General features: G+C 32.2%; 1 protein-coding gene across 1 annotated transcript in view; it reads left to right on the top strand.

Annotated features, from left to right (window-relative positions):
* LOC123012528 (schwannomin-interacting protein 1 homolog) overlaps nt 1–26,996 on the top strand; it is a 76,222-nt gene that overhangs the window by 14,460 nt on the left and 34,766 nt on the right. The window contains exon 3 of the mRNA XM_044410523.1: nt 24,004–24,065. The gene's annotated coding sequence lies outside the window, so the exon portion shown is untranslated. The remainder of the gene's footprint in view (nt 1–24,003; nt 24,066–26,996) is intronic.

The raw sequence follows: 26,996 nt of genomic DNA, 5'->3' as shown, positions 1-26,996 counted from the left end.
CTGGAAGGCGATTTGCTCTGTTCAAATAAATTAATTTACTGCCATTTACGTTCGACATTTATTGCTTTTAAAGATCACTACTGATAGATTGCCATCCGAAATCTCAGTTCTGTATAAATTTCATTCGACTTTAATTACAACATCGATAACTCCCTGTTTTTCCATAGCTAAATAAATTTTTTACAACTCAGTGAAGATGTTCGACTTTATCCATTCGCCCCCGAGTGGTTTTCAAACCAAACGATGTTATTTCTGCTAAATAAAACTTTCCATCAAAATATATGTTTCATCATATTATAACAAATCCATCGGTTTTATAAACATGAAAGTTTTTAAGTCTGTATTTCTTCGAAACTGACTCAGTAAATGCAATCAGCTGTGTCATCGGCTTTATTCCAAATATTTTTCCATCAAAATATATGTTCATGCAATTTTCTGAAATTATTATTTACCATTTTATAACAAACCCCTGCCATAAATTTATTCAGAAACTAATACACAACAATTCCGAATTAGATTATTTGTTGTTCGTCACACTACATCATGKATTTTTTAACTTGATATCACCAAGCAATAGTGCAATTTTCCAACAAACCTTTCCGCATATTCACCATTTTATTGTAAGCTTGTTTTTTAGCCATCAATTTACCTAAACAYCCGATCAATACATTCCTTCCTGAAACTATTTCACTAAACTCTAAAATTGCAACGCCTGAAAAAAGCACAATGTGACTTACGCGTTTCACCCAAAGCTCTTAATCGGTCATAAAAACCTCAAGCATAAATTTATCGAAAACCTCCCTCTTGGCAAAATTATACCAACGCCCATGTAATTACGATTTTTGTGGTTAAGGCAAGCTCATATGTGTAATCTCGCTGCTGAGAATGAGCGATAGTTGGAGATCAGGGGAGTTGACAAACCCAAAGATATCTTTCATCGCTCTTCTCAGCAATTAGGAAAATTGTTTGATTTATTTCAGCGTTTCTGTGATACATAAAAGATTTGCTAAGAAGAGTATTCCTACGCAAAAATCCTAATTTGGAACACAAGTGCTAAGAAATTTATTAGAACCTATTTTAAAATTTTTGAGATAAGCTAAAATTGAGGTTAAAATGCAAAACCATTACACCACACTAAACGTTTGATTGTAGTATTCTAAAGCAACAATGTGTTAAATAGGCAAACAATCACATGATAGCATTTACACTAAGCGATGAGGTGTGACATAGTTGTAGTCGCTTCAGTCAAGGACTGGCATGTAAAATAGCAAATAATAGGGCATGCATACGCAAATTATTGTTTTTATTTTTAAGATAATAGACAAAGAGGAAAATTAATATATTACTGAGATTTGTATAAAACAAATATTTTTTCTCAAAATTCATGTACAGGGTGCTGCATTTTGGATGTCCGAATAGGGAATCTCCGAAACTAAGAGGTTCAGCCAAAAACAAGTAATACATTCTGAGGATCATTTTTGAGAAAATAATATTGGTTAAAACCGCATCCCGCTATCGTCTTTTGTTTTCGACTTACAGACAAAAGTTGACATTTTAGCGAAATCTAAAAAAAATCATATCTTCCTTATTATAGAAGACACAGATTTGAAATAAAGACATTATACAGGCACTTTTTTACGTAGAATTTAATAATGTAGTTAACTTTTTTTTTCAGTTGTTTGTTTAGCCGTAATAACATAAACTTGTATTTTTTTAAATGGGAATCATAGATGGCTATGTCATTTTTAAAAAGCTTGTTTTTTTCTTATYTAAAAAATATATATTTGTAACAAATTATTATAATACATTTTTAGCAAAAAAATATCTTTGATTTTTGTTCGCAGTTGGCCATGAAAAAATGTTGCATCTTCAACCAAAAGGATTTAAACTATATTATATTCAACCAGTGTCACTAATGAAAGAGTTTTCGAAGTACTAAGTAATGAAAAAGATGCAAAATAAATTGTAATTCAACTTAKTGGCGACTAATAACATTTCTTTGTTTTTAAACAAGCTAACATTACCATTGCAACTTCTAGTGATACATAGAGTGTTGTAAAAAAAGCCGCTTTAATTCTTCAATAAAATATATTTTATATGACACAAAAATGACGATATGGCTATTCAAATACCCAAATTCCGTCTATGTGAAACGTTATCCTACCTCCATTAGGTNCATTTGTTTTTCCTATTTTTGGATTTTTTAAAAATATGTAATAATTTTGTTCTGAGGCGCTCGGATATTTTTTCAATGCTTCTACCGTATCGTATTTTTTAAATCTTTATAATTTTATATATTTTTTCATCTATTTTACAGTTCACAAAACTCTTATTGATTATTATTTACACATTTGGAGTGAAATAGTTTTTCCATGGCCAACTGTTATCACACAAAATATGTATTTCACGTTTTAAGTATAGTTATAAAACAATATTTTGTTACAAATATATATTTTTTAGATCAGAAAAAAATAAGCCTTTCAAAATTGCCATAGCCGCCTATGATTTTCATTKAAAAAAATACAAGTTTATCTTATTACGGCTAAACTAATAACTGAAAAAAATTGTTAACTACATTATTAAATTCCTCGTAAAAAAGTGCCTTATAATGTCTTTATTTCAAATCCGTATCTTCTATAATAACGAAGATATAAATTTTTTTAGATTTCGCCAAAATGTCAACTTTTGTCTGTAAGTCGAAAACAAAAGACGATAGCGGAATGCGGTTTTAACCAATATTATTATCTCAAAAAATGAGCCCCAGAATGTATCACTCGTTTTTGGCTAAACCTCTTAGTTTCGGAGATTCCCTATTCGGACATCCAAAATGCAGCACCCTGTACAGCCTTGAAATTAAATTGTTTATACAATAAACTCTTGAGCTAAAAATAGTAGTAGGTAATATTGTATTTTTTTCTCAAAGTTTTTTATTTTTTCCGGCTGTTTGATTTAAATTTGATGCGACAAGATCTCTATTTTCAGGAATTCGTTGTCGCAAAATATCCTACTTCCGGGTGTGTGTTTATATATGATGCGGGAGACCGCTTGACGTCTTTGATTCAGATGTTGGTAAGGTAAACGAAGCGGATGGGGAGCATCTTTGGCGTTTGGGAATTTAACTTCAGCCGTTGAGCCAATTTGCCTGCGGTCGTTTTCGCGGTTCGTCCTTCGAACGGATTGGGTTTGACTTTTGCGTATTGCCTGAAAGGACATCAGGGAAACGCACTGAGAGGAAATTACGTGTGGCTTGGATTATCGGGTTAAATTAAATGGAAAACACATAGGATACAAACCTGGTTCTCTCTTGCGGTTTCCAATTCAAAWTGACTTTTGCAGCTGGGTTATTGCATTCCTATGGTGTTGTACCGGTTTTTTTATTGGAAAAGTTTATTATTTTGGTGCAAGGAGTMGAATTTTGCCATTTCACGTACTCGTTTAATGTTGGCCACAAATCTGGCTGAACGATATATGCGACTGACTTGATTATATACTTCGTAGTTCATGCCCGACTGCTGTGAATTCCAATTCGAGCGAATGTTTGGCTTTTCAATCCATTTAGTTGAAAATCCGCAATTTATAAAGAAATTCTCATTGAAATTCGACGATTGCAGAAATAAAAACAGATTTTGGTCATTTTAACAATATAGAGAGTATAGGTATCAAGCTACCGGAATACACGAACTAACTCCATTACTTGCCCAACACTTATTTTCTTTTTATACATAATATAAAAAGCTTGTGCAACACGACCATAAATCTTAAGCACAAAAACAACACCAACATTGGAGCAAAATACAAAATGTCGGATACAGAAATGTGTTACGGAGCAATCAATTATTTAGAACCTATTCTCTCTCGGAAGTTACTGACGATATATATTTATATATCCCTGAGAGTTCTTCTGATATATTATGAGGGCACTGTGATCTTGGCAATAAGCTATTATCTTGGACCGGTTTCTGTGGCAGAGATAAATTTTTACATTCAATAAAAAAACTCATCCAAATTGTTCGCACATTTTTAGATATGTGGTATAAGAAGAATCATTTGTTCGCTTCTGGATTGCAAAGCCTAATCCATTTTTTTATTAGGTATATTTGTTGCCGTTTTACCCCATAAGTTTGCTCCTTTATTTTTTGCTTTTCTGGATGTGGCACTCGTGAGGATTATTTTCTGCAAATATTTTACCACAATGACAAGTCGCAATTATTATAACTCTCACGCGATCTATTCAAGGAAACGCTCACTGTCACTGCCACTCGGGCCATTATCCTCTGCAAGCATTAGACAGCTGCGTCAAGATAACCCGAAATTTTACAGCTAATAAAAAAAATTATTTTAGCTATGGGTCAATAAATTCTGTCGTAATGCTTCTTTTATAGGTTTAAGATATTCACTCTAAAATGAAATTTTATAATTGCACTGTTACAAAATATTTTTTTTATTTTTCGATTCTACAGAATAAATAATCTAGYCACGTCGTTGGGTTTGGTTGAAAGTTGCTTTAGCGGTACTGGCTTTTGTCAAGTCGCTCGTCGACTTTTTGAAGAATTATAAGTTTAAAACTTACGTGCAACGAAACACAGAGACAAGTGCAATAAAATTAATGACAACTATGAAACTGACAAGTTARATATTGCTTCGAAAACTCCTTGTCTAGAAAGACTAATTAAATATTAAACCTTCAGAGTTGAATTTGAAAACTTTTTGACACTGAAACTAATAAAGAAAACTAACGATTCCACAATCAAATATTTGTTTTACATATCCCAAAGTATTATGATATATTTGTATTATTACTTGCTAAATGTATTTTATAATGAAACTACAAAAAGAATACAAATTCATACAAATAAACTTCTATTAGGACACGATGATTAATAATGAAAGCTCGTCTAATTGAATTATATATAAATCGTGGCACATTTAGTCCTAAATTTCCGGTTAAAGCTCAATACACCAAGGCGCATTTATTTAATGAATATATAACAAGTTTTCCCACCGCAAATATACGAYCCTAGGTTAATCCCTCCGTAGACGCAGACATTTGGAACTAGAAATGGAGTTGATGTATAGCTATGTGATACGCATAAGCAATTACTTAGTCCTATTGATAAAACGGCTAATGGTGTAGTCGCCGCATAAAAGCGGAAATGAGCTGTGAAGGAAACGTCTGTCTAAATTTCATCACCTCTATGCCAAGCCAAGCCAAGAATCGATCAGTTTGGCGAATGAAATAGAAGCAATAACGCGATACACTTACCCTATCAAAAATAAAAAAGCATTAATACGGGTGGTGGAGATAATAAAACGGAGTAGTATCTTGGCGTTATAAATCAATTCTTATCGCACGCTCATACTTATCAAAGAACATTTATAACACATGTTAGAAAATATGTTAAAGTTTTACGATCAATTAAACTCCACAATAACTGGACCAAACCGATCGGAGGTAAGATTGCCGGCGCACCATAAATCGGCAAACTAGAAAATTGCAGGATATGACATTTATTGAGGGTTAGTGGCCACGAACACATCTCGACCAAGCTGCTTATCTGTTTGCGACCCGTTTGCTCCAGACTGGAATACTCAGTCTCCCAATTTCGAGTGTTCATCGAACCTTGAAAAAATACCGTGCCTTGATATTAAGAAAACAAGTAAAATAAACGACGGTTTTAGGGAAGATGAAATAATGTGTTTTTTAAGTACAATGTAAACTACATAACTGTTAAAAAATAATTACYCAATTGGGAAATTACGTTGGGAGGGAAAAACTGTGAGATACATAACGATAAACTGTAAAATTTTAGACGCCAAAGCTTTTCCTCCTTCTGATGTGATGAGAAATGTCGACGTGGTCGTGGCAATACGCTATAAAATTACGAAAATAAGATGCTTTTGCAGGGAATTTTAACCTACTTTAAATTACGACTCTCGTAAAAAAGTGTATTTGTTTCATTTTATTAGATGAAATGTTGGAATTTGTTGGAACACATGTAGTTTATTGAGCTAGACTTAGAACAATAATAGATGAAAAGTTATTAAAGCACCTTAAATGAAGAGGGTTAATAAAAGAGGAAGTTAAAGGCGTCAATGAGAAAGTGGTGGTGTAGTTAGTTTAAATTAAAAGAGCCGTAAGTCAGGCCAATGTTCAGTGACGCGTAGGTAATGGGCCGATAAATCATCGAGTCTATCGGTCATAGGGCCTATAAGCCTTTGGCATGCTCCAAGCTTTTCCTTCTTCAGGAAACTTTACGAAGCAATAATAAATCTTGAAGCTTATAAGGAATTTAAGACTTCCTCTAAATAATGCAAATGCAGTCTTTAACATGCATATTAGTGTGTCGACGGAAATTAWTGGTGTGGGTTAGTTTTTGTTTCGCCGAAAAATGAGCATGTTTTATCTTCATGGAGCTTTAGCAAATTACGACGAATGCGGAACTATTCTGGCTCAACCGAAGAAGATGGCCAATTTATCTTTCATATTTTAGGAAAAGCGCTGTCTGTAGCCAAGGGGTATTATATTTCCCTTTTGACTACTATTACACGTTCTGGAAGGAATAAAATTCCGAGATGATCATCGTAAAAGATTATAATAGAACTTTTAATAATTCCAGTCTAGCGCGTCTAGAAAGGATAAAATTATGTCTCGTGGCACTACTTGTTCATACATCTTGAACACTTGTTAATTTATTAAATATTTAAATATRTTAAAAAGGATCCAACTACTTTTTACAKGTCAGTATTTATTTGGGGCGTTTTTAGACAWAGTTTTTGTTTCATTAAGATATTAATATAAATTATATTAGATAAGTCATCCTGCATCTAGGGTAAATTAGTTATGAGCTTGTAAAGCTAAAATATGTTGGTTGTTTTTTAAAAATCAATTAATTTCACAATTGTTCAATAATAAATGTATTAGTTTTAAAAGTAGAGAAGTAAAACTTAAATTACCTACTTGTTATTCAATTTTCCCTATTATCTATTCTATCAACAGTTTGCACTAATTTTATTTAGTATTTTTGCATTTTGTTTATTATTTTGTCGAMTTGATAAACTAATTTTGATTTCCAATCCCGCTGACACATCCGGCTCGCAAACGTATCCGTGGTATTTGAACGTGTAATCAAAGCTTCAAATTAGCAACAAATTTGCAAGTGTTAACAAATATGATCAAGTGTTTGCATTAACAATGAAACAAATTAGTTGAACAATTAATTAAGGGTTCGCATCTCAAACAATATGAGATTAAAAACGACATTCATAAACTGCWGGAAAAAATTAGAACGAACCGTTGGCAACATTCCTTTGTAATTCCTCGCGCATTCCCATTTGGACAGGGCCTGGCTGCTTTAAATTGTCCTGCAGGCACGTCATGCAAAATTCCTGCTAGTCTCGACAAAACTCATATCCCATCCGGAGAAAAATAGAAAAAGCTGTGTGACGCCAAAGTGAAATAGTTTCAGGTGGTCACGATGAAGGGTTTATTAGAAAGAAACGTTTTGTGTGTGAAAATAATTCTTTCTGCAGTAGCCAAATGGAAAGATATGTTTTATAATTCCTCTTGCATTCAAGTAATAACATGTTGCCTAGGTAGTGTTTCCTAATGTTGACCAAATCTCCGAAAATTTGCACGGTAATGACTTCGAAGAAACGCGTTTATTTCGGAAATAACGTTATATTTATGAGTTCGGAGATATACAAAAAGTATCGATATATCATCATTTATTAGAATTGCATGTTTAAGCATCGATTTGGCTTATAATGCGGTCATCTATCATGAAAAAAACACATACGAGATTGCAGAAACAAGCTTGCTGGTCGTATAACAATTTAAGGAGCAATTTTGTTCAATTTAGTTTCTCTAATAACTTTGGGAAATAATTGRACGGGTTTTGGGTCGTTTAATAAAACTCAGACTTCTTGCAGCTACTATAATTTTTGTCTAGAACTCTCATACGTTAGGAAATCCTTGTTAGAAAAGCTGTTACAGTTAAATCTATTAGTTTATGGCGTTTCGGCTAAGAGCTTTAAACAGAACATTGTAACTTTGATATTTTTATAGAGAGTTGTTCTATTTAATAATGTACAAGTACAATTTGGCCCATAATTTACAGAAGCTTGTTAAACCTTTTACTACGTAGAACAATTTTCTACTTAATTTAATACACTATTTGGTTACAAAGTTGCAACTGCTGCAACAACATTCAGAAATTTGATAATAAAAGACGTCAAAACAATAAAATCATTCTTCAGAGTTTACATTCAAGATGCACTTAAGATAGAAAGTATTTGTAATTTAAAACTTAAAATCTATAGTTAATGATTGGTAATTAGTAATTCTCAATAAAAGCGATTTTCAGTACAACATACTCTACAATTGGCTTAATAAAACATGCTGTGTATCATTACTGAAAAATTAAACTGTTTATTATTCAAATTTCTTAAGTGAAAATATTTAAGAAGTTTGTTAATAAAAGTAAAAATGTGTTTAAATTCTGGGCGTTTGTTTACAATAAAAGTTTCTTTGTAACTGCTTTTGGGAGTAAAATACAAAATATGTGGGCTTTGTTAACATAGTTTCAGAAGTTTTGCTGAAATACTAAACTTAAAGTTGTTGGAGTAAAGATTGATTTATTTACAATTGGTTTTTGTTGTAATAGAATAAAAATCTGTTATAAAAATTATTAAAATAATTCTTAAAGGTGATTTCTTAAATATCTTCAAATGAATATGACCTAACATGTTTTCTTATATTGAAAAATAGGTAGAAAATAGAAAAGGAAAAAATAGGACAGGTGTTTGAGTACATTGCGTTATTGGTTTAAATTTGGTGAATGCGCCAGACAAGATTAAATTTTCTGTTTCTGTCTACTAAATATTATTTTAATTTTGGTAGATGCGTTTTATAATGTTATTAAATAAAAATGTTATAAATATGAATTGACAACAATTTACTTATAAATTTTGTTTATTATTCTGCTACAAYAAAAATTACTTTTACAAGTAAAACAATTATTTGTTGTTTGTTTTTTCTGTCACTTTATCCATAAATGAGCTAACGATGTATAGAGATTTCACGTTTAAATCAAACTCTATATATATAAATCTAATTTAAATTAATTGAAAACTCATGTTTGATTATTAATTCTAACTGAAAATGAATATACGAATATACATCCTATTTTTTGTGCCAGATCCAAATTAGCTGTCTCAAAGTTAAAAAGCTTTCATCTCACTTTTCTTACTCTAATCAAAAAGGATTTGATATTATGAAAAAGCAATCTCAAGCTCCATTCTCACTAAATCCGAATTGATAAAACGAAGCTAATGTTTCTTTTTTATACTTTTCAAAATGGAGACTCGTTTTAACGCTACAATTTTCTTTTGCGTTTGATTTGATCTCCGTTCAAAAATCCTGTCCTTTTAAAGCGAATAAACAAAAAAGGCATCTGGTCCCTCGTAAATTTCGAAGACAATAAGCTGATACTAGAGTGCTGTCAGAAAAGCGGACCTTAACAACTCTAGACGTCTCAATAGAGCGGATCATGGAGGGTTTATGTGCCTGTAAGGTGGCAGTCCTGGCAGCTAATATCTTTGTGCCGTGTGTGAGTTGTCGGGGTAAGAGGAGTTGATTGTGGTCCTACGCTTTCTGCTCTTTAGAGCGGAAACAACTCAAGCGTCTTATACTGTTATCTTACAAATTCCACCATTTGTGGTTGAGCTACTTATTTTCTCATGATTGATTCTGAGATGATTGCGGGAGTTATTACGACGATCCGGATGGTCAGTGGAAATTTGCAGGGTTAAAGTCTACACGTGTAATTTTACACAGTTTTTATTAACACTTCAAAAGCACTCCTTTTAATGGAAAATCATTTGCTAAAGTCTCGCACTTAAAACCCGATAATCCTATCCTGCAGTCTTCGGGTTAAATTGCGGCACTTTATCGAAAGCTTTAGAGTACTGAATCTCAGTTGATATTAAAATTATTTGGAGATTATAAAGTAAATTAAGCTTACTCACTCAGTGTGTTTAGAGGCAACGAGACAAAAGCTTCTAAATAACGCTTTCATGGTCTCTAAACCAGTGTTTATAGATTTACCGAGCTTTTATTGCTTTGAGACGTGGTAGCTGAACCATTAGTAAATAAAATTACGACGTGAACTTAATCAAGACTGTATAAACTTGCAAATCAGATTGTTATGATAGTCATTTACCATATTTTAATGCAGGTTTATAGGTTCTTAGTTTAGTACTCTATGAGTTTCATTCACAAGTCAAAATAAATATTATGTTTAAGCCTACAATTAATGACACAATTTAATTAATCATTTAATTATTATGATTTTTATTTCAATACAAATGATTCTTTTTTTGTCACTAAGTTTTTTTTTAAATGTGAGACTACATAAATTATTATTATCAGATATTCATGTATTCTTTGATAAATAAACTWGGCTTCCTGCTGATTATTTTCATAATGCATAAAGACATTGTCGGGTATATTTTAAGTTTTCTATTTTACAAAGTAAAAAAATATAAAACAGAACACTGCGTCTCGCCAAACTTTTCCATTAAAAAGTTAAGAACTGAGATTAACGTTTTAGCAATTCGTCATTAGGAAACTCTAGGTAAGCTCTACCTCGCACTAGTAATCTAGCTGTTTGTCCTGTCTTTATGCATTATTCTATCGGCAATGTCTCTAGCGTGCCCTAGCGGCTTTTATTGTGGATGAAACCACAGTTGGGAATAGAACTGTTGATTCATGGTGTGGTCATTTGTTTAACCGCGTCATCCTTCTTCTGCTAAACTGTAAACTCACAAGACAAAAAAGAATTACGTCGTCTGAGCTTTGTCAGTAATATTCCCACTTTTCCAAAAGTTTTCATCAAAAAAAGCCCAACACTACTCATTTTAATTGGAACAAACTGTACATCGGCGAGKTTGTTTCAACACACATGCAACGTAACTTGAWTAAAACAAACGGATTATCTATTCTCGTCATGCCCCGTTTGTTGGAACAAACTAAAAGGACGAGTTTTCTAGATATACCTGCTTTCCTACTGCCCGMCGTTGGAAGACCCGAGATTAGCCAAGTAGTTTGCTTCAAAGTGATCAGAAAACGCTTCCAAAAGCACAGAAAATTTGAATCTCTATAGTTGGAAGTTGGAGAGTTTGTTTAAGTGATTTTTTTTCACTCGAGAACTGCAGATGAACAACTTTGTCATTTCAGTGCATTAGCGAGGAAATAAAATTCTGTGTCGAAACATAAAAAAATTTTTGCTTGTGAGATTTTGACCTAGACCCTTACAAGTAACAAGATATACTACAATAAAGGGTTTATTCTCAATGAAAATTTAAGATTAAAGTCCATTTCCAATAAGCGATTTTTTTGATGAGAATTTATCTGTTCAAACCCATTCTAAAATATAATGATTTAAGAATTGTTCCGACCTAGAAAAGGACATTCATTGTTAAATCTTCTCGTTCCTTAGAGTTATATATATGAATAATTGTTATTTATCTTCTTGGCCGACAAGTGCCGAGTATACGAAACAAAAAGTTGAATAAACTGCGGTTCGTTCCGAGAATGGCGCTTTTTTAACTCAGGAATGCACGTATTTCGTGTGCTTTAATTCCCGTTGAAATTCCGTAYTTGTGTTTGTTTTCATGCGGCTATTAATTAGAGTCGTCCACCGCTTGTGATACACCTACATGCATGTTTCCACTTTCTGGAGATAAACAATGTACAGAACAATTTTTCGCTCAGTTACATTTTCCGCCTGAAATAGAAACGGAACACGCTGGAATTTACAGGAATCCTGCAGGACCTGCGTGTCTGATATCCGCAATGTGCCTAGGGAGGGTGCTTATTCTAACTTATATCCGAAACATGATCTGACGTACGCATTTTCTTTCCCGACACACACGTGGAGAAATCCAAATAAAAGAAAAATATGGAGGATATGGACGGCAAAAAGCGACGATAATAAATAATTATTGGGCCATTGTGCCCGGAAAAATTTATGAAAAAGCGAGATAATAAAACGGTAAATAAATTAAATTGTTGGAAYAGTTGCCTACACTTCTTGAGAGAAAATCGTGCCAAAATGGCTCATAAAAAGAATAAAAAGCAAACGAGGCTTAATAATAATTTTTCATAGTAGCTAATAATCAGTTATAAATTTCTGACAAAACTCATGAAACATTAAGGTACTATTTATTACAGCTTAATTTATTATCCATCATTTGTTGCATTTTCGATAAAAGTTTCATTACAGCTTATCATCCACCCTTGAATAAATGATTACCAATTTCAACAAAACTGAAATATTGCCAATAATTATTAATGAAGTTAATTCATTTATTGCTAGTTGAATAATGTAACACTGTAACATGTTACTGAACAATAAGTTATTCAATATATTTAAAATCAACTTAATTACTATTTGTTTTTGAGTAAATTATACACTAAATGTTTAAAAAATATCAAAGAAGCTTGATTTTTACATTTTCTGATTAGATTCAAGTGGTTTCTAAATTATTGCTATCAATGTATGTAACAACATTGTTATATGTGTAACTTGGAGTGTTAGTTTGAAATTTTTTTTGTCTCAAATTATTATTTATAATTAAGAAGTACAAAAATAGGTATCAATAAAACAGAATTTTAAATTAACCCGTTTTAATTATAGAACTATCATACTAAAGATGTTAAATTATTTACAGAACAATACAGAGTGAGTCTCATACACATACACATAGAGAATGATAGTTTATATCAAATAATAACTAATAGTCTAGTAAATAATTCTAAGTTACCGAAATATACATAAAAACACGCTTAATAAACTTTTAAATACCTAATTTGGACTCAATGACGCCACGCCTGTATTAAGCCTCTATAAGTGAATGGGTTTTCTTTATTTAAGTGAGATAATTTATATCATAATAATATTGACATTGGACAAATATAAATGAGTTTTATGTAACTTATTTTGCAATTCCTTACTTATTAACATTTCATTTCTTAACCTTCTCTATATTTGTTAAGAGGTTAAGACTAAAAATTTAAATTGAGATTAAAAATTATGATTGCTCCAGCCGTTTTAATTGTAAATTTATTTAATTTTGTACCCATCTTGTGTCTGGTCTCACAACGTTAGCGACTTGTCTGGGAAAAGTTTAAACATCTAATTAGCAGACAATAACAAAAGAAAGTTGTACAAGAAATCGATCTATGAAGTAGAAATGTACAACAAGAGTTTCATAAAATTAACCTTGTCACGTCCAAATGTTACGTGTACGAATTCCAAAGCTGCGTTTTCTTGAACTGTTAACGCGAAAAAAATTTCGGTTGGAAAGTCGCGAAAGCTTGGAAATTATTAGGTTTGTTTTGGAGTTTTTCAAGTAGCTTCGACCCGATTGCTGACTTTTCCGAACTTAATCAACTTGTTTCGCCTAGAATTTAATTTTTAAAATCTAAAAGGCGTAACTTTACTAAAAACTCGGGCAAATTACATCTGTTTCACATTTTTAGCTTCGTTACCAGCACAAACTTTAATTGAATATTGCGAATATTTCGGGATTGAAAGCTTGCAACTTTTGGCAAAATAATTAAGTTTTGAGTTTAAAGCGCTCTCTCATGGAGACAAAAAGACGTTTCAGCCCCATTGATACGGTCCCAATTTGCTTTGACTCTTGACATCTTTGCTTGAATAGTTTCTTTCTGCTGACTCTTTCTTTGTTCTGATCTTGCGGCCCGCTGAGATCACTTGTTTTATTTAGTATGCTCTCTGTATCACAGTCATTCAATCTCGGCTAAAGATAAACACGAATTGTTGAAGGCCGGATGAACTTTCGGCATTGCCGCTCTTTATGAAAAACGTCAACGAAATTAGGAGCGATGTGTTCCGGACCCTACTCAGCAAAAATCCGATTTTGCCTTTCACCTGAGAATTTTTAAATTTCCTTTTATTGGCGATAGACGTCAACCACACGATAATCGACAGCGATTTTTATTTCTTCTTTTTGACATGTGTTGCTAGCGCACTTGTTACGTGACCTATTCTAAAATCACGTAGTTTTACATAAGTGAAAAATAGCTCGAACGTTAGTCGACGATGGCTTTGAGCCATATTTCATGTAAAGTTGTGTACTGAATTTACAGATACCTCAAAGCCAGAAATATATTTATTCAAATAAATGGCGTAGTAATGTTCAAAGAGCCTTCACACATTTTTTCTTAAAAATACTGTATACGAATACTAATAAAATAAACATTTTTTTATTCACAATGATAAAGYAATAATCAAATTATCTGTCAAATTTCGTCTTGGTAATAAAGCACCTTCTGCTTCGGTATGTAATCTACTATTAATAACCCTTATTTTTTGTTTCAAACATTTTTCCCCCAAAATTTTAAAGCTACATTTTCCGAAAAAAATACAAAACGTGCTAAAGTCAGCATTTATCATAATTCTGTTATTAAAATGCGGGACRCAAGCAAGTAGCCATTTGCCTCGCATTGCTTGTAGACGTGTGTAAAAACGTCGTAACTTTTCGGTCCAAGAAACCGTTCTAAATCCTTGTATTGGCCATATACTGATGACCTCTGATCTTGATAGTCGTATCCTTGTAACCTTCACGTACGATTTACTATTGTTAACACAGCAATAGCACACTGAAGCGTAACCCTTTCTCTCACCCTCTAATAGTGGATGGTGAGCTTGAAACGTTTGCGATAAAACCCAACAATATTCTCTTCGAATTTACAAAGAACTTGGCTACTTTTSTAACAATTTTTATAGAGTTTCCAATAATTAAAACAAAGCGTGTTTATTAGGTGCCAAAAGTCCCTCAGAGGCAAGCTTTTCACCTAAGTTAACAATAAGTAAAGTGCCAGCTTTATAACGTACTGCTATCAAGCATAGGCTTTGTGAACGAGTCTTATCTGTGACAACTGCCCCAGCGAGGCGATAAGAACTAACGAGCTTCCTGCTATCTCTGCCAAAGGAGTGCCCGTCGTCACTCTCGCTATAGTTATATAGCCTGATTAGAAGCACACGCGTCTCTGCGTTATTAGTCTTATTCTTCAATGAGAACAATCGGGAAGGGCCCCGAAGGAGCAACTATGTTGGGGCGGTTTGCTTTAAAATCCTTTGCGGCTCGTTACACACAAACCCTTATTATGGTATAATTGAAACTTTTCTTAGTTATGTTTTATTAAAAAAAAAAAATGTTGTAATAAAGATTATGTTAAAAAATAAACTTTGTAGAGGTTACATCTAACTAAATGTTTTTCTAATAAAAGTTTAGACTTAAACAAGAAATGTTTTGTTACGAGACTCGTTACAAAAGAAGTTATTGTTCAATATATAGGAASTTGCTTAGGTTCAGGTGTGTTGTAACAAAGCAAGTAAATTGTGTTGATACCAAATGTTCTCGTGCWGACAACTTGCTAGACTTCGAATCAATAACTAATGTCTTCCTATCTATTAATTGAGTTTGCAACTGCATCATAACTTGTGATAGTATTGATAGGAACAAACTTTAATCTTGGGAAATGATTACCTAACTTTTCTCTTTTATTTTGATCATGTCTACTCCTGCTTACTTCGAAAATTKATTATTCTCATAAATTTACCATGGCACGAATCGTAGAAAGTTTACCAGTAATGGAAAAAATTGAAGATATGCAGATTAGAAAAAACTAATTTATGTTTAGTGTGTAGTATTTTTTGAAATATTAACTCAATTCATAATTTAAATTATGAAAATTTTATTTTAGGTATCTATATTATTATTTTTTAGCCAACATAAGTTATAAAAATCACACAATTGTTAAAATAAAAAGTATGGTGCAAATAAAGACCTTGACTTTTTGTTACTTTCTTCCCTAATTACATCAAAGACCCTAGAAACGTGAGTTGTGTATTTTTTTTGTAGAAGTATTATTTTTAAGTCGAAACCCTCTATACATATTAGATTATCGAATATTCAAACACATTTTAATTATCTAAAGCATGGGTTACCTACTTTATGCATTTTATACAATGTGTTTAGACCTTGTTTATGAAAGTCAAGACCYTTCTTGTTTGTCTCATTGGATTAGATTGATAAACAAAATTTCCAAATTTCGTTCTTGCAATAAACGATTTATTGCTAAACTTGTGTTTGTGGAATATCCAAATGTTCTGAGAAATTTACTGCGTACTTACATAAAGTTTTAACTGATGTCGTGTGCYATATTTGTAACGCAACACTTTCTTCATATTCAGGGTATTTTCACACTACGTATCTAAATTAATTGAGTGMATGTCACTATTTATAATTATGTGCATAAATCATCAATAGATAGTGTTTGCAYATTTGAGATTGCTTCAGWATGTGGTTTTACCAGTTGTGACATATAATTTAATTTCGCTGGAACATGCATCTAAATAAGCTATTCACTTGGCAATTATACAGCGTTATAACTTTGACAAAATAGATTGCTTCCTTAATATTCAATCTCAAAGTAGATTTAATTATTTTTTAGTCGAATGATGAAAGTATTTTTAGATTTCTAATACGGTTAAAAGCAAGATATTACTCCARTGAAAGTTTTATTGGTAGTAAAAACGTCCATTACACCACGTTTATTCAAATTGATGATTTTACTTTGTTATCGTGGGCGATAAGGGCAGTTCTTGTTAATTTAATTTCTTGCAGGAATGTTAACCTCATGGATTAGAGAAGTATAAAAATCTTGTTTAACGAGTTTCTCCACCTGCTCGAAGTGTTCTTTCTAGTTATCGTCACACAATCTAAGAAAATTAGCTTATGCTAAGGCCTTAATGGCTAATGCATACCCAAAAGGAGCACCCAGCAGGAAACTGTCGTAACGCTTCTATAATAATAACATCAACATTTATGGAAGCCTCTTCGTATTCACCTCCTTAATGCGATTCTTCGTGTCCTGAGAGGATTAAACAGCGACAATTTTCCTCCACCTATAATCGAATTTATCTTTTCTAAGAAAATATTATCTCGACCTTGTATTCCCTTATCTGATCGTTGTCCCCGTGAAGAGTTTATTCGAATAGTGTGTTTCCATCACGTTGATGCGACATTTTAATGATTCAGCTCGAGTTTAGAGAAGACTCGATGAGAGTTTCAACGATGGTAGGGCGCATTCTACCTATCATTAATGGTGCGATKCTCGGTTTAGAATGGTCGGGTAATGATAGTAAGGTACGTTAGCAAAACAGCCTCAGTTTCTGAAGTGTCATTAATGCTTCGAACAATTGCATCAGCGTCCAGCGAACTTTGCAAGTGGAACTGCTGCAGCGTTCCCAGAGGCTGGAATCTAATATTACCGCTAAGTTAGATGCGCTGTCCAAACTTTAACCTGTTAACTATCCGAAGGCGACTACAACTTCCCTAATGTTGATGCTTATCATTTCACCGCGAATAATTGCACGTTAAATAATGGATTTCGACCAATTATGGAACTTTACTAACCGCTTTATAATTAATTGAATSCGAAATGTCAAGGAGGTTAAAAGCCCGGAGATTAAGAATTCAAAAGTTAGCAGATAATTTTGTTATTTTTAGTTAAAAAGTATTTAATAAGTGCTGATATTTACCAAAACAAGAATGAGTTTTATTGTAATTACTAAAAAGAAAATGTTATTACCCGGCGCATCCACCAAATTTATATTACTTTAGAATTTAACAAAAAAGTTTTTCTAAATTATTATTTTTGACTAATTTGTAAACAAAGTAAATTTTAAAATAATTTTAATTCTAGAGCTCTACCTTTTAGTCAATTTCAAATTTTAAACTGGCTCATTAAACGTTAAATTGTTTTTGCAACGTTTTTTATTTTCCAAATTAATCAAAAGAACAATGTTAAATTACTGGTTTGCTTCATTTATTTCTCTTTGCTGCTACGATTGCCAGAAGAACAAATTACCAGTTGCATTAAATTTCTAATTGGTTGATCCCAACTTCAAAGACCCTGATTTTAAACGTATTTTAACCCACTTACGAAACGAACATCATGATCTTAACGTTACAATAGCTTCACAAAGTCGCTTGAAATTACACTTTACCGACTTACCTTCAGAAAGTTGAGACTATTCGATTGTTACCTTCTTTCAGTTAAAATTAAATGATATTTGAATGCTTATTAAGTGATTTAAACAACGAAGAAAAATAAGTAAAGTAGAGTCTGATAAAAGCTCCAACCAAATGTCTGAATTAGTATGGAAATTGGCTCAGGTTGTAAATTTCGATTTCATTTCCCCTTAAACTAGCTTTCTTGGTCTGAATATTAAACGGTAGAACATGATCAGATATGAAGGTAATAACTGCGAAGCCATAACCTGTAGTCTTGGTTTAGCACAGTTGCACTCTTGTAGCATTTCTCAATGCGAACTCACGTGCGGTTATAACGGCTTTGACTGTTTATGATCCGTTAACTAACCGTAATGCTCGCATTATCACTTGTGTCATCTTAACAGAGCCCATATGCACGCACGCCACTGGTCGATCCTGACACGATATGTCGAATTATGTCAGTAAATCGGGAAATGATAGTTATTTATTATACAAGACAATAAAAATTGTTTATCAAAAAGTGAAAAGGTTAAGTTTACGAGTGGACTTTTCTCGTGAGTAGATAAACAATCTTTATCGTCGTGTATAATATTTTGTTTTACTTTGTACTCAGCTACTAGAATTTCTTGTGTATGGCTGATGAATACACTGGTCAAAGTGGAGTAGATAAAAAATACTTTATTATAGTACTTTACTGAAATTAGTTGATAAAAGCACTCTTTAACATTGAGTACAAAATAAAAATTATTAACCGAGTTAGCAACTATAACTACTAACCAGTTTTATATTGTTCTTGAGATTAGCAGAATTCTGCTTTATCGGGCAGTTTCAAAACTTTGTGAAAAACCTCTTCTGTAAACATTTTAACGTAACAAAAGTATTACGGATAAAGTGCTTTTGAAACGGCTTTCCCTAAGCTTGCACTTTCCATGTCTCTATCTAGTGGCGACATCTCAACCTAAAGTGCATCTCGTGTGTTGCAAGCTCTTCACGTTTTACATAAATCTAATCTTACTATTCACAATGCAAGACCTTCTAATGCGTTTTTAAAATATTCTTATGAGTTGGTGACTGCAGCGGTTTTAACATAATTAAATTTCAAAACTCTTCAATTACGTTACTTTCAGACAGCTCAACACTGTGTAATTAAAACATTAAAAGTTGAGTTTCGATAAATTCGCCCGACAAAATAACGATTTTTCTTGATGGAGTTTGGAGGTTTGTTTTCTGTGCAAAGTTTTAACGTGTTTACTTACTTAATTATAAGTTAAAAAGTACTCTAGCGACTAAAGCTCTACAAAATTACACATTTTTTGACACATTGATATGTTTCTGATTTTCATGTGTGCCGGCTTCCTATTTAAAATTCAGGAAAACCTTTGATCAAATAAATTTTGTTAGATCCCGACTTATTTATCTTCTTTCAAATGATATACATTCACAGTTTCCGTTGAAGTTATTATTCAACGTTCAGACTTGAAAAAAATTTATTCAAAGAAAAAAATCATATTTCAGTTTTTTGGGTCACGTCTACATCACGGATTATTGTTGACATATAATATTCATTTTTCTGCATATCTGGAAACTGACCTCTCTTCTCTTTGTAGATCCTCGGAAAGAAGATGAATTTATTTATTTTTTTCTAATTAAACACTAATTAATTGTGCCGTTGCTTCTGAACTGTTTTCAGAAAAGTAAATTGATTGCCTTAAAATCCATTAGAAGTAAAACTAGTCAACATTAAAATAAAGCTTTGCGGTAGCTTCGACATAGTTAACTCAAATCTCAAGAAAAGTTAAAAAAATATTAGGAATAAATTTAATCAAAACTATCAAAAGCATCAAACTACAAACAACTTATCGAGCAAACTACTAGTTTGTGTAAACATTAACATTTATTAAAATCTAAGGTTTTGAAAATTTTCACGTTGCATAAATGCATATTGTACTAGTTTGGTAAAAATGAGCGTTTATCATCGTTAACTTGTAGAGGATTTGACGCTGTGTTTAAAGTTTGGAGTGGCACCGACGATAAATCATGATGTAACATTTTTATCAAATTAAGGCAATTTTTTTCACGATTATTTCCTGCTAAATAAAAGCTTGATTTACACCATCAACAAACGGGAGGTGTCGTAAGTCTTAATCAGGTGAACAATCATGCATCATAGTGATGGAGTGCTGGCATGTATGCTGCGATTACGTCAATTTACATAGATCGCCATCGGAAAATCTAGGGGCCCATACATCATGCCAAGGCCAGATAGCAGAAATTTCACCGAAAAATTAATTACTTTTTAACCAAAAATAGACAAAGAATTTATTTGGGTTCCCTAATGGAGTGTCTGGTATCACATGTGAAACTCACATTTTAGTAGCTGTCGGTATCATTTATTCCCTAGGAGTGGTGGACGCGGGTGCAGAGTGTGAGTGACAAGAGAAACGTCTCAAAGTGTTAGCAGGATCATTAACTTCATTTCTGAAATCGTTTCAATTGAACGCCTTGCTTTATCTTTCTTTGTCAAATAAGCAGACTTCCGAAATAACTTATTGTTGGAAGTAATTGGAAACTTTTTCAAACAACACCACATCAAAGTGTCTCTTCAACAAAGTTCAGCACAAATTTCCGTCAAAATCAAACTTTTTACAATATTTGAAAGAGCAGAATGCAATCATTGTACAAAAGAAGCCCAACATCAATTTGTTTTAAAATTTCCACTTTCTCATCCACTTCAATTCTGTCACGGTTAGGGTGAAATTGATAACGCATATTTTCTCGTTTAACGCGGATAGAGGATGAAAAAAAGCGCTATGTTTTCTGAAAAACAGAGTGTTTCATGTCGCCTCCAATTTGAATTTAAGATCGAAAACTTTAAAATATGAATGTATTTAAGATACCTGCCGTAAATAAAATAAATAAACTGCACTTTATTAAAGAGAAGATGCAATGACTGCTGAAAATTTCAGTTTTAATTTAGGCTTGAATGTTTTCTTAAAAGCTCAACAAACAACAGAAACTTTTAATTGGCACTTTTTTAAAATTATTTGAAGGTATTAAACAGCACCAACAATGTCTAACAAAGTCAACATACTTAAAACTTTTGTTACTACTACTAACAAAGTTGTATTTTAATTAGAAATGTGTGATAAGTTAGTTAGCAKAAATACACTACATTGTAACAGCAGCTGTGATCAATCGTTAAGTAAACATCGACTTATAAAGGATATATTGTGTCATTACAACAACAACATGTTCGATAAACCTGGTTTAATTAATTGCGAGGTACAGTCAAAGTAGTTAATGTTAACAAACAGTTAATTGTTAGTTGTTTTTGTACTAATTACATAAGAGATCTATTACGTTGAGCTTTTGTATTCTGATCACACGTCTATAATTGTGAGAAACCTAAAAGTTTGACTGAATATCTTCTAACCACTCCTAAATAAGAAGAATAAACTTTTTTGCAGTTGAAAGAACTCTGTGTTCTAGTTGAATAACAAGATTAAAACAATTCTAACTTCTGGTGATAGATTCGTATTGACATAATATCGTCGAGTAACAATCAATTATCCTTGTGAAACAAGAAAACGCCAAATGTTTGCTCGTTCTTCAATCGTATGCGAAAATTGGGTATTACCTGTCAATTCGGGTTGTTTGATTATTTGTGTTTAATTTTCGAGATTGAAAACGAAATATTTTGTGCCAGTCGCGAATCCAATTAGAAAAGTAAACAAGCGTCGCATAATTATTTTGCAAAATAGAACTATAACACACATTCATAACATTCGGAATGGCAATACAATGCACAGAAACGCGTCAGCTACAGGAACGACGCTTTAAATAGAGGCAGAAGAGAGAATAATAAATTAAAGCAAGTAGAAGAGAAACGACAATACTGCTTTTATTATTATGCAGATAACAATTTAATTGGATTGTGACATCAGACCGTCGGTGTGTAATTTGTCAATTCCAATAAATTTTAACGCATTGTCTTTTTCGACTGCCTAACGGCGACAGACTTACTAATGTTGCTCTTTGTTACAAACACAACATTAACTAATGAACTGACACAACCCTATTGTCGGGAGCTTTGTTTCCAAATTGGTGATTATTCAAAAGATCCATTGTTTCGCAATTTTTTTAAATAATTAGATGATTACKARCCCTGCGGATTTTGCCGCGGGAAAACAAATACGCGGCTTGATTCTATTTATCTTGAGACGTCGCTGCTCAGACACAGGAACTGATTGAATAAATTACAACAAGAATAAAAACCGCTTTCAATTACAAATAAAAAAAAGTAAGCAACTGCACGTCACGAGCTTAAAGCTTTTGAATTGGCAGGGTCTTATTTCAACGAGCTTTAATACTCAGACAAAAATATAATTATGTATGTATTTATTTATACCCATGTGTTTCCGTATTTGTTTTACCTGTAGCATTCTGCGGACAGAGATCAAAGAGGTGAAATATAATGATTGGTTTAGAATGTAAAATTTTTGTCAACAAGTACATAGTAATAAAGACATTCTAAACCAACATTAACTTTAAAGTCCCTTTAATTCGATTATGAAACTGGCCCTAAAACGATTTCCAGTTTTAAGAGATTTTGACAAAATTATAAATATTAAAAACATAATTTTACGTTTATCTTAAATTTTGTAGTACAATAATTTTTATTTTTTTGTGAGTAGATATTGCGAGTACCTATTATAACAAAGTGTCATATATTTATAATTTATGAGCCTTGCTAGGCTAAATACCCTATTAGAAAATGACTTAGTAAGTTATTTATGGAGAATTCTGCTGTCACTGCCTTGTAATTAACTAATTATACGAAAACGCAGAAGCTTCTACTAAATTCGGCATCGTTCCAGCTACCACATTTAACCAATCTACAATACCGCTTACAAATTATATATTAATATGCTATTCGCCAAGAAAAAATCCGTAAAAAACGTGATTTCTTAAAACTGTAGATTATGCAGCTTACCAACGCAGCATTTTTTTCTATCTCGAGCCATATTTGGGAAATTTAATCCAAAATGTAAATCCCCCACTCGAGGATAATAAGAAGAAAACGCGATTATCTACGGTCTGCGGATTTCTATTATCGAAATATCTCGTGCATCTGCACTATACGCGACTCCTGCCGTAGATAAATAATTGAAATTGGGCTTACGAAATCCATTAGCGGGTCAAATGAACTACAAGCTTCGTCAGACAATTACAGGGCCATAATGGCAATAATAATAAATAGATGGCAACCAGCCGAATAATGGCTTTTGCACTTCAACTTAGGTATTAAAAACTACTTTTGCTATACCATAATATAATTAAATGTGTTAAATATACTTTGTAGTTATTTTTCTGAGYTAAAGCAAATACACATCTGTTAAAAAAATGAAACGGATTTTTACAGAAAAAAATATGTACTAAAGGGTAAAATATAGGACTTAAACTRTTGAAAAACTCTTGGTTAGGCGCTGAAACGWAGCTTGATACTCCGAGGCAAATTAAGTAATTTATTTAAACTGTTSTATGGAGTCGAGAYAGTTAGTGGAGTAGAACAAGCCTAATTGTTAATTACAGGACACCACTATTCTTGGGTTAAGRACGAGTTTAAGTTCTACTCTTACAACCCTTTGTTGTTTAAATAAGTACTTTATTAGTACTGCATTCCCTTCTAATGATTTGGTCTGGCAAAGACTCACAATGTTGCCAACTCGGTAATAAAAATTTCGTTTGTGTCGTTAAAGAGAAATGAAGCGTTTTCTTTCAGCGAGACAGTAAAATATTTTACAATCCAATAATTAAATTTATGTTTTGTAGGAARCGCATCATTTCTGCCCGGTATGATTATTAATTTAATTGTAACGCAAGTGTTCTTTCCAGGATATCAAAGTCGGGAAGAAGAGCAGCGTTCACCCGGATTAAATTGAGCAGAGAGGTGTAAGGTAAGCATTCCACCTTTGAAATTATCTTTATAACATTATTCGTTTGCGCACTATACTGAGCCTAATTTAATTTTTCCTTAGACCTCACTTTGCATGGACTGTTTTGTTAGACGAGCGCCCTGTCGGAATATTAATGGTAGCCGTCGTAAAACCGTAGAATAGCAAATTTTAGACGCCCCAACCCCCAATAATGGCAACGGCTCTATAAAACGTAATCATCGAACGTTGAAATACGCCCGAATTGTTGTCCCTTGGTTCCTCTTATTACTGCCATTTCTTGATGTACATTTCGGTTGAAAATGCAAAGTAAGCTCGTAAAACTATAAATCAGACGTATCGATACAGGACTCATGCACTGTAACTAGTCCTATGTATCACAAAATGCAAAACTTTACGATGGAAACAAAGTAACAGCACCTGCGTCGCTCGTAAAAATCAAATCAGGGACGCTAACTGGCGCACCTAGAATTATTCATTTTCTTTTGCAAGTRAAGAGGAGTCTTCGAAGCAGGCCGAGACTTGGAATATCAATAACTTAATTAAATCATAACACAATAACAAAAAATTGACGTGTCGAAAAATTTATTTGACAAATCTAAAAGTGTGACAAATGAAATGTTAAAAGCAAAAATTCTTGTTCTGCATAGGTGTAAATAAGATAATATTCCAACTACTAAAGCTTTGCATGTTTATGATTTCGAGGTCAAAGTGCTCTTTTGCGTTACTAACTTTGTTTCTAATGTTACATACTTTAAATAACTTAGACATAAACATTTTAAAACCTAAAATGTAAGTAAGAAGTAAAATAACATATTTACTTTATTATTATTATACAGCACGTCCCTGGATTGAGTCTACAAGAGGAAAGGAGAGGAAAAAAATATCTTTRATTTTACGTCGAMACTGCAAAGGAAAAACATTTTTTGGTTTACTTGAAACGAGCAARTCTGTAGTTATTTCATTATTCTAACTCAGTAGAAAGAAAAGTTTATTTATTCTTGATTTTAGACTTTAGAATAATTTTTCTCTGATGCTTTACAAATCTCATCATGGCGGTTTTATTTTTTTGACAATGATCTCACCTTGACAAATGAGTTTACGTAAGCTAAATATCAAAAATGTTTCTAAAAACATAATTTTAATAAATAGCAACTTAAAGAAACAGCCTGAAGAAAAAAAAACAATCATTTTTAACAAGAACTACCAATATTTAATTAATTATAAACTAATTGTCAAAGTGACATATAATTGTCMAATAAATAAAACCGGCAATGTAATAAGACTTAACAAGCAGATTATTAAGTCGAAAATCAAAAGAAAATTTAACTTTTTAACTTTTCACTGAATCTAATTACAGATTTGCTCGTTTCAAGTGAAGCAAAAAATGTTTTTCCTTTGCAGTTTTCGCGTACAATCAAAAATAAAAAAWAATCCTCTCGTAAACTTAATCCGGAGACATACTGTATACATTTACAAGATTCAAAACTATTTTAAATTAATGTTTGCAGTATTGGCAGTATTGTCATTTTCATAATGTAAACTCTAAAACAACCTTTACATTAATAACCTCATTTTTTACTTTTGTCATGTTTATGTCAYTTTGCCTATTTATTAATTGTCAAATGTTAGTCATGATGACAGTAAACGGTAGTTTACAGTGAACCTTTTAAAGTGACAGAAAAAAACTGCCCAAAATTTTAATTCCGCAACTGTACATACGTTGTAAGCATAATAAGAGAGCATAAGCATAAGGACAAAGCATATGACAGCAGCATAAGCTGATTACGGCGACACTAGAAAAGAATATATTGGATAGCTAAATAAACACTATACAAAAATGTTTTTACTAACAATAACCGTTATTGCAAAATTGAAAAAGAATTATAAAATTTAGAGTTGTGTCCTATTGGTAAATGTTTTTTGGACAACAAAAAATAAATAACTATAAAGATAATGCACTTGATTTTTCATTTAATTAAATATTAAATTAGTGATTTATTCAGTTTGTAATATTTGTCTTAACTTCACATTTTAAAGTAATGGATATCGTTTTAACTAAACAGGTTTTATAAATCCTGCGACCACACCCCTTCATTATGTGGTAATGCAAATACCTACTTAGTAAAATCCCCAATTATGGCGCAGCTAATACGTATTAAGCCCGATATAAATTTTGTTACCTTGTGCAATATTTCGTTAAAACCAATTGGGGCAATTCTCACGGGAAAGTATATTTTAACTCTTGACATTAATTAAATTTTATTACTTAGTTGTTTAATGAAAATTAATCAGTTAACACCTCAGAGCTTTTTTGCTTATTACAGCTTCACTAGTCTTTGATTAAGTATTCTGTCCTGGAATAAACTAAGTTTGTAACCCACTAAAAGGATTATGAGTTCAGAGATTGAATACCCGAATTCGATTAATAAAACATTCCAGCTCTACTTGCAAGCAGTTGTGTTAGGCACATTTATTTGATTTTGGCAGTAATGAAATTTCGATGAATAAAAAAATCACAATTATTCTTTGTCTGCCATTTCTCAAACACCTTTTTGTTAAGGCAATATTTGATCAAAAAGATTAAGTTCATTATTAATATTTCCAAGTTCGTGTTCGCAATTTTTTCCCTCAAGACAAATTCTTTTATTTGATTGATTCTAACTTCATCTTCAACTCCATCCACACGAAAAAATATAGATCTTATAAAAGCATRTTTTATCAAAAACGTTTGATAGAAATAGCCTATAAGATTCTTTACGGTGGGCTCTTTGATAGATAGCAAGAAACTTTTTACTTATTCAGATGAAAAATAGCACTTATCGTTATATTTATCCCCATTTTGTGCGTACTGACAAAGTTTCCTCAATTTAAATAATACGAATCAAGTAGTTTTTCCATTTATCTATTTGTAAGATACACGAGAAATTTATT

Source organism: Tribolium madens, unplaced genomic scaffold (genome assembly GCF_015345945.1).
Source record: "Tribolium madens isolate multiple individuals breed KSU strain unplaced genomic scaffold, Tmad_KSU_1.1 Scaffold_96;HRSCAF=242;Tcas5.2_LG5, whole genome shotgun sequence".
Classification (NCBI taxonomy): Eukaryota; Metazoa; Arthropoda; class Insecta; order Coleoptera; family Tenebrionidae; genus Tribolium; species Tribolium madens.
Note: the sequence above shows the minus strand (reverse complement) of the source record. Positions and strands in the feature narration are given on the sequence as shown.